This window comes from Moschus berezovskii, chromosome 3, assembly GCF_049115385.1.
Source record: "Moschus berezovskii isolate FMDL1 chromosome 3, NW_MosBer_1.0, whole genome shotgun sequence".
In the NCBI taxonomy this organism is placed as follows: domain Eukaryota; kingdom Metazoa; phylum Chordata; class Mammalia; order Artiodactyla; family Moschidae; genus Moschus; species Moschus berezovskii.
Window position 1 is genome coordinate 93527999 of NC_142462.1, and position 8920 is coordinate 93536918.

At 37.0% G+C, this 8920-nt stretch overlaps 1 non-coding gene across 1 annotated transcript; it reads right to left on the bottom strand.

Annotated features, from left to right (window-relative positions):
* Positions 1 to 7981: 7981 nt before the first annotated feature.
* Positions 7982 to 8084, bottom strand: LOC129552883 (U6 spliceosomal RNA). Its single transcript, XR_008685363.1, has one exon. It is a non-coding gene; the product is annotated as a U6 spliceosomal RNA (small nuclear RNA).
* Positions 8085 to 8920: the final 836 nt, after the last annotated feature.

Here is an 8920-nt window from a genome sequence, read left to right on the forward strand (position 1 = left end):
GATCCAACCAGACCATTCTAAAGGAGATCAGTCCTGGGTGTTCATTGGAAGGACTGATGCTAAAGCTGAAACTCCAATACTTTGGCCACCTCATGAGATGAGTTGACTCACTGGAAAAGACTCTGATGCTGGGAGGGATTGGGGGCAGGAGGAGAAGGGGATGACAGAGAATGAGATGGCTGGATGGCATCACCGACTCGATGGACATGAGTTTGAGTAAACTCCAGGAGTTGGTGATGGACAGGGAGGCCTGGTGTGCTATGATTCATGGGATTGCAAAGAGTCGGACACAACTGAGCAACTGAACTGACTGACTGACTAAAGCATGCTGCTCTCCAACTGTCTAATCTCACAGAATAGCATGCCAGTCTCTGAAAATCTTCAAGCAAAATAATAATAAATATTATTTTAGCATGTTTATCTAGTGTCCAATACATAACAGGCAGTGTTCTAAGTGCTTTACATTGCTAATCTCATACAATAATCATAAAAAAACTAAAAAACTATGTTTTACTATTATCCCCATTTTAGAAACCAACTGAAAGTCATAGTGTTTAAGAAGCATCCAGGATCACACTATTGGTAGGGGTAGTAGAAAACAGAATCTGAACCAAACTGTTTCATTCAGTGGTATAAGGTAAACCAAGTCTTGATTTTGGTGGGTTCAGATGAAAGCACTGATTTGTAATACTTTATGATTTCTGTGATGTAAATATTCCCATCATTTTCAATTTTAAGCAACCAAAATGATGTCCCTTAAGCAAGATTTGGTAAGAGATGTATGTAATGGCTCTTAAGAGCTTTAAATTACTTAGAAAATTAATTATTCTGATCTCCTAAGCAAATCCCATATTGTCCCACCATGGTCTTGCTCCTGTCATTTTCTCTTAAGTATTACATTCTTATCCCTGAGAAACAAGGATAATTATATATATATATGTTAATAAATATGATACACTATATTAATAGAATAAAAGATAAAAATCATAGATCCACATGAAAGTGATATCATATAGTATTGGGCTTTGTTTGACTTATATGTGGAATCTGAAAAATATATAACAAGCTAGTGAATACAAGAAACCAGAAGACTCAAAACAATCTACTGGTCACCATCAGGGAGAGTGAAGGAGTGACGGGCAATATAAGGGTAGGGAAGTAAAAGATAAAATGCAAGACATAAAATAAGCTATAAGAATATATTGTAGAACATGAGAAATATAGCCAATATTTTGTGTTCTTGCTCAGTTGTATCTGATTCTTTGCGACCCCATGGAACTGTAACCTGACCAACCTCTCTGTTCATGGTATTAGCCCAACAAGAATACTGAAGTGCGTTGCCATTTCTTCCTCCAAGGGACCTTCCTGACCCAGGGATGGAACCTGTGTCTCTTGCAGCTCCTGCATTGACAGGTAGATTCTTTACCACTGAGCTAATTGGGAATCGCTAATATTTTATAATAACTATAAATGGAGTACAGTGTTAGTCCCGGGGTCTTGTTCAACTCTTTGTGATCCCATGGACTGTAGAATCACCAGGGTCCTCTATCCGTGGGACTCTCCAGGCAAGATTACTGGAATGGATTGCCATTCCCTTCTCCAGAGGTTCTTCCTGACCCAGGGATCAAACTTGAGTGTCCTGCATTGCAGGCAGTTTACTGTTTGAGATACAGGGAAGACCAGTAGCATAAATAGAGTATGACCTTTTAAATTATAGCCAATCTTCTATAATAACTATAAATGGAACATAAACTTTCAGGTGTTAATCACTATATTATACACTTGAAACATACAATATTATATAGCAATATATGATATTATATGACAATTAAAAACTTCATATTATCATCTCAATAGAGATGGAAAAGGCATATGACAAAATACAGCACGCTTTCATAAAAAATAAAACCTCAACAAATTAGGTAAAGAAGGAATATACCCCAAAATAATAAAGGTCATATATGTATGACAGGCCAAAAGCTAACTGCATACTCAACAGTGGAAGTCTGGAAAACTTTCTTTCCTCTAAGTTCAGGAGCAAGACAAAAGTGCTCCCTCCAACCAAATTTATTCGATATAGTACTGAATATCTAGCAAGATCCATCAAGCATGATAAAGAAATAAAGGGGATCTAAACTGGAAATTAAAGAGTAAAATTATAATTATTTGCAGATTATACGATCTTACATATAGACAGTCCTAAAACTAAACAAAATGATTTTGGAGCTAGCTAGCAAATTTAGTAAAGTTTCAGAATTTAAAAGAAATTCATACAGAAATCAGTTGCATTTTTATACTCTAACAATGATATCTGAAAAAAAAAAGCCACTGCACTCACAATAACATCAAAAACAATAAAATACTTACATATTAATATAACCAAGGAAGTGAAAAGTTTGTACAGTGAAAACTGCAGTACCTTGAAGAAAAGAAAAAAACTGAACACACACAAACAAATGGGAATATATTCCACGATAGCAGGGAGAATTATTATTGTTAAAATGGTGGACAATACCACTCAATGTCATCTATAGAATCAAAATAATTGCTACCAAAACGGCAATGTCACTTTTTACAAAAATAGTAAAAATTTATAAAATTTGTATGAAAGTACGCCTTTGTCCATGAAATTCGGGAGTCTTCCCTAACCAGGGATCAAACTCGGGTCTCCTGCATTGCAGGTAGATTCTTTACAACCTGAGCTACCAGGGAAGCCCTGTGTGGAAGCACAAAAACCCCAAATAGCCAAAACAATCCTGAGAAGAATGAAGCTGCAGGTATCATGCTTCTTGATTTCAAATTATACTACAAAGCTATATTGTAATTAAAACAGTACAGTACTGACTTAGGACAATGAAATGGTGTGGAGAACCAAGAAATATACCCATGCACACATGCTGCTGCTGCTGCTGCTAAGTCACTTCAGTTGTGTCCGACTCTGTGCGACCCCATAGACGGCAGCCCATAAATAACTAATAATTATTTTAAGAGCTATTTTAAATTTATATTTAAATATTGAATTCTCTGATATAATGCTTCCTTTAATGTTCCACATAACTACAAAAGCATTGATTTTTTTTTATGCTTTATTGAACAAAGCAGGTATTTGTTTCATTTCTTTACATATTATGTATTTGTTAGGAAATAATAGACTTTACTGTGTGATATCCAAGTAGTGAAGAATGGATACGTTAAACTATTCACATATATGATCATCCTTCTGTCAAGGTAAGCAAAGGAGGTCATTCAGGTGAAATTCTATTTTTAATCATTGTGAGGACATAATTAATTTTCTTGACTCTATCCCTTAAGAAGATAAATAGCATCAATCATAAATTTGTTTTTTATTCAAATTAAAACTGCTTTATTCATGCACATGTATAGATAATATAGGTTCTCTCAATGTCATTTACGGATGCATTAATCAAGTTCTTTATGTGCTACAAGCACTGCAAATTAATGTCTATTGCATGTCTTATCAGGGCAAGGGTTTTCTTATGCCCATTTTAATGAAAAACTTGCTTATTGCTTAGGTCCCTCTGTTTGAAATATGGCTTAGTAGAGTAAATTTTAGACTACCTTTAGTTTAATAAGTTAAAATTTATGAATTTTATTGCATGTTAGGTTTTGAAATGTATTGGATATGCCAAAGTACTAAAAAGTAGATAGTATTTTTACAGATTATAAACACTGATTAATATAATAAAATGTCTTATTTCAATAAAACGTTATAAAGTTAAAAAAAATAATCTAGAGATGGTAAATAACCTGGCATGTAAGCTACCAGCAATCCCTCTTGTTCTGTGGTGGATATTTGTAGCCAGTTAGAATCCTATTTCTGAATGAGCTAATATGCCACCTCCAATTCCTCATCCATACTGAAATCAAGACAGTCCTTACCAGTTGTTTGGAATTGCCTTGTAAAATGATAAAATCTACTTTATATCTATGGTATAGTCTACAGGAAAATTTATCTTTAAAGATCGATTATAAAGTATATTATGTTAATTATAATGTTACAAATAACAGGTGTATGTCATTTGTTGTGGTAGCATAAAAATGAATAACTTCATTAATTTGTACCAGATTAAATATTATGCTTATAATTGTGTCATAATTCAAATGTACTGTCTAGTGAAGTACTTAAAATATCATCACAAGTCATATGCCTATGTGTAAATATAATCTGAAATATTTATCAAGACTCAGAAACACTGAACTAAAGAAATGGTCTGGGAAGAGGTTATCTTTGCAGACAGGAGAGAACAACCTAGATATGCCTTGGTTTGACAACAAGGAAGTTTTATGACTTTTTATGCAGATACTATATACTTTTATGCAGATACACACTCTGTTAGATGATGTCACACAAAAGTATTTCATTTACTCTTAGGAAAAACTGAGAAGGTAGAAAGTACTACTGTCAATAGCAATCAATGCAAAGAAATACAGGAAAATAATAGAATGGGAAACACTAGAGATCTCTTCAAGAAAATTAGAGATACCAAGGTAACATTTCATGCAAAGATGGGCAAAATACACTATGGGGAACAGTGTGGAGATTCCTTAAAAAAACTGGAAATAGAACTGCTATATGACACAGCAGTCCCACTGCTGGGCATACACACTGAGGAAACCAGAATTGAAAGAGACATATTTACCCCAATGTTCACTGCAGGATTGTTTACAATAGCTAGGATATGGAAGCAATCTAGGTGTCCATTGGCAGACAAATGGATAAGGAAGTTGTAGTACATATACAAAATGGACTATTATTTAGCTATAAAAAATAAGGCAGTTGAGTCAGTTGTAATGAAATGGATGACACTGGAGCATATTATACAAAATTAAGTAAGTCAAAAGGAGAAACACCAATAGAGTATATTAATGCATAAATATGGAATTTAGAAACACAGTAAGGGTGACCCTACATACAAGACAGCAAAAGAGAAACAAATATAAATAGACTTTTGGGAGAAGGTGTGGGTGGGATGATTTGAGAGAATAGCATTCAGTTCAGATCAGTTCTGTTCAGTCACTCAGTTGTGTCCAACTCTTTGCGACCCCATGAATCACAGCACGCCAGGCCTCCCTGTCCATCAACTCCCAGAGTTCACTCAAACTCATGTCCATAGAGTCGGTGATGCCACCCAGCCACCTCATTTTTCATCCCCTTCTCCTCCCGCCCTGAATCCCTCCCAGCATCAGAGTCTTTTCCAGTGAGTCAACTCATCGCATGAGGTAGCCAAAAATTTGGAGTTTCAGCTTCAACATCAATCCTTCCAATGAACACCCAGGATTGATCTCCTTTAGAATGGACTGCTTTGATCTTCTTGAAATCCAAGGGACTCTCAAGAGTCTTCTCCAGCACCACAGTTCAAAAGCATCAATTCTTCAGCAATCAGCTTTCTTCACAGTCCAACTCTCACATCCATACATGACCACTGGAAAAACCATAGCCTTGACTAGACGGACCTTTGTTGGCAAAGTAATGTCTCTGCTTTTTAATATACTATCTAGGTTGGTCATAACTTTTCTTCCAAGGAGTAAGTGTCTTTTAATTTCATGGCTGCAATCAGCATCTGCAGTGATTTTGGAACCCCCAAAAATAAAGTCTGACACTGTTTCCACTGTTTCCCCATCTATTTCCCATGAAGCGATGGGACCAGATGTCATGATCTTGTTTTTCTGAATGTAGAGCTCAAGCCAAACTTTTCACTCTCCTCTTTCACTTTCATCAAGAGGCTTTTTAGTTTTTCTTCACTTTCTGCCATAAGGGTGGTGTCATCTGCATATCTGAGATTACTGATATTTCTCCCAGCAATGACTATGCCAAAGCCTTTGACTGTGTGGATCACAATGAACTGTGGAAAATTCTGAAAGTGATGGGAATATCAGACCACCTGACCTGCCTCTTGAGAAACCTGTATGCAGGTCAGGAAACAACAGTTAGAACTGGATGTGGAACAACAGACTGGTTCCAAATAGGAAAAGGAGTATGTCAAGGTTGTATATTGTCACCCTGCTTATTTAACTTATATGCAGAGTACATCATGAGGAATGCTGGGCAGGAAGAAGCACAAGCTGGAATCAAGATTGCCGGGAGAAATATCAATAACTGAAACATGATAGTACCATATGTAAAAAGATGAACAGTGCAAGTTAGATGCATAAAACAGGGCACTCAAGCTGGCACTCTGGGACACCCCAGAAGGATGGTGTGGGGAGGGATTTGGGAGGGGGGTTCAGGATGGGGGACACTTGCACACCCGTGGATGATTCATGTTGATGTATGACAAAAACCAACACAATATTCTAAAGTAATTAGCCTCCAATTAAAATAGAGAAATTAATACAATTTTAAAAAATTGATGGGCATATTAAAGGATAAAAACTTTATGGACCTAACAAAAGCAAAATATATTAAGAAGTTCAGTTCAGTTCAGTCAATCAGTAGTGTCCGACTCTTTGCAACCCCATGAACCACAACACGCCAGGCCTCCTGTCCATCACCAACTCCCGGAGTTTAACCAAACTCATGTCCATTGAGTTGGTGATGCAATCTAATCATTTCATCCTCTGTCGTCCCCTTCTCCTCCTTTCTTCAATCTTTCCCAACATCAGGGTCTTTTACAATGAGTCAGCTCTTCACATCAGGTGGCCAAAATACGGGAGTTTAAGTTTCAACATCAGTCCTTCCAAGGAACATCCAGGACAAATCTCCTTTAAGATGGATTGGTTGGATCTCCTTGCAGTCCAAGGGACTCACAAGAATCTTCTCCAACACCACAGTTCAAAACCAACAATACTTCGGCACTTAGCTTTCTTTACATTCCAACATGACTGCTGAATAAACCATAGCCTTGACCAGATGGACCTTTGTTGACAAAGTAATGTCTCTTCCTTTCAATATGCTGTCTAGGTTGTTCATAACTTTCTTTCCAAGGAGTAAGCATCTCTTAATTTCATGGCTGCAATCACCATCTGCAGTTATTTTGGAGCCCCCAAAATAGAGTCTCTCACTGTTTCCACTGCTTACCCATCTATTTGCCATGAAGTTATTGGACCAGGCACCATGATCTTAGTTTTCTGAATGTTGAGCTTTAAGCCAACTTTTTCACTCTCCTCTTTCACTTTCATCAAGAGGCTCTTTAGTTCTTCTTCACTTTCTGCCAGAAGGGTGGTGTCATCTACATATCTGCGGTTTTTGATATTTCTCCTGGTAATCTTGATTCCAGCTTTTGCTTCATCCAACCTGGCATTTTGAATGACACATTTAAGTTAAATAAGCAAGGTGACAATATACAGCCATGATGTACTCCTTTCCCTATTTGAAACCAATCCGTTGTTCCATGTCCAGTTCTAACTCTTACTTCTTGAACTGCATTCATATTTCTCATGAGGCAGATCAGGTGTTCTGGTATTCCCATCTCTTTCAGAATTTTTGACAGTTTATTGTGATCCACACAGTCAAAAGCTTTGACATAGTCAATAAAGCAGAAGTAGATGTTTTTCTGGAACTCTCTTGCTTTTTTGATGATCTAGCAGATGTTCGTAATTTGATTTCTGGTTCCTCTGCTAAAACCAGCTTGAACATCTGGAAGTTCACGGTATTGCTGAATCCTGGCTTGGAGAATTTTGAGCATTACTTTGCTACCGTGGAAGACAAGTGCAATTGTGCTGTAGTTTGAGCATTCTTTGGCATTGCCTTTCTTTGGGATTGGAATGAAAACTGACCTTTTTCAGTTCTGTGGCTACTGCTTCGTTTTCCAAATTTTCCTGACATATTCAGTGTAACACTTTCACAGCATCACCTTTTAATATTAAGAAGAGGTGGCAAGAATACACAGAAGAACTATACAAAAAAGATCTTCATGGTCCAGATAACCAATCACCTAGTCAGACATCCTGAAATGTGAAGTCAACTGGGCCTTAGGAAGCATCACTATGAACAAAGCTAGTGGAGGTGAAGGAATTCCAGTTGAGTTATTTCAAATCCTAAAAGATGTGTGTCATCCTTGCGCAGGGGCCATGCTAATCTTCTCTGTATTGTTCCAATTTTAGTCTATATGCTGCGCAAGGATGACACGCAAATTCATGAAGCGTTCCATATTTTTAAGCCCAGGTCCAGACAGCTTAAATCCAGCTGAATTCTACCAAAAATGTAGAGAAGAGCTGACACCTATTCTACTCAAACTCTTCCAGAAAATTGCTGAGGAAGGGAAACTTCCAAACTCATTCTATGAGGCCACCATCACTCTAATCCCAAAACCTGGTAAAGATCCCACCAAAAAAGAAAACTACAGGCCAATATCACTGATGAACATAGATGGAAAAATCCTTAACAAAATTCTAGCAATCAGAATCCAACAACACATTAAGAAGATCATACATCATGACCAAGTGGGCTTTATCCCAGGAATGCAAGGATTCTTCTATATCCGCAAATCAATCAATGTAATACACCACATTAACAAACTGAAAAATAAAAATCGTATGATTATCTCAATAGATGCAGAGAAAGACTTTGACAAAATTCAACATCCATTTACGATAAAAACCCTCCAGAAAGTGGGAATAGAAGGAACATACCTCAACATAATAAAAGTTATATATGACAAACACACAGCAAACATTATCCTCAATGGTGAAAAACTGAAAGCATTTCCCCTAAAGTCAGGAACAAGACAAGGGTGCCCACTCTCACCACTGCTATTCAACATAGTTCTGGAAGCTTTGGCCACAGCAATCAGAGCAGAAAAAGACATAAAAGGAATACAAATTGGAAAAGGAGAAGTAAAACTTTCACTGTTTGCTGATGACATGATCCTCTACACAGAAAACCCTGAAGACTCTACCAGAAAACTACTAGAGCTAATCAATGAATACAGTAAAGTTGCAGGATATAAAATCAACACAC